Source organism: Vigna umbellata, chromosome 3 (assembly GCF_029865625.1).
Source record: "Vigna umbellata cultivar VRB3 chromosome 3, Vumbellata_1.0, whole genome shotgun sequence".
Lineage (NCBI taxonomy): Eukaryota > Viridiplantae > Streptophyta > Magnoliopsida > Fabales > Fabaceae > Vigna > Vigna umbellata.
This window is the reverse complement of record NC_142167.1, coordinates 11266768-11267512: the sequence shown is the minus strand read 5'-3', so window position 1 is coordinate 11267512 and position 745 is coordinate 11266768.

Below are 745 nucleotides of genomic sequence, written 5' to 3'. Positions count from 1 at the left end.
TACTTGTCCTAGAAAGAACGACCATGACGGTCCGAGCAAGGCATTTGAGGTGGGTGAATCTTCTTCTCCAGCCGGTGGTTCTTCTTCAGGTGGATCTTCTCCCTCTTCCACCACCACCGCTGCCACACCTTCTCCATTGGTTGACCGACCTATCCCTCTACCATTCCCTTCACGGGAACTTCCTAGCAAAAAGATGGAAGAGGTGGATAGGGAAATTCTGGAGACCTTCAGGAAGGTAGAGGTGAACATACCTCTACTCGATGCCATCAAGCAGATACCGAAGTATGCCAAATTCTTAAGGAGCTGTGCACACACAAGAGGAAGATGAAGGGAAATGAGAGGATTAGCATGGGAAGGAATGTATCTGCGCTTATTGGTAAGTCGGTCCCGCACATCCCTGAAAAGTGCAAGGACCCAGGTATATTTTGCATTCCTTGTGTGATTGGAAACAATAAATTTGAAAATGCCATGCTTGATTTGGGTGCTTCTGTTAATGTCATGCCTTTGTCTATATATGCATCTTTGTCTCTTGGTCCTTGCAAACCACGGGTGTGGTCATTCAGTTGGCCAATAGGAGTGTTACCCACCCAGCAGGTTTCATAGAGGATGTCTTGGTTAGGGTTGGTGAATTGATTTTTCCTCCTGACTTTTATGTTTTGGAAATGGAGGAGGATTCTCTCATGGATCCGTTCCCATTATCTTAGGCAGGCCATTCTTGAAAACTGCCCGAACTAAGATTGATGTG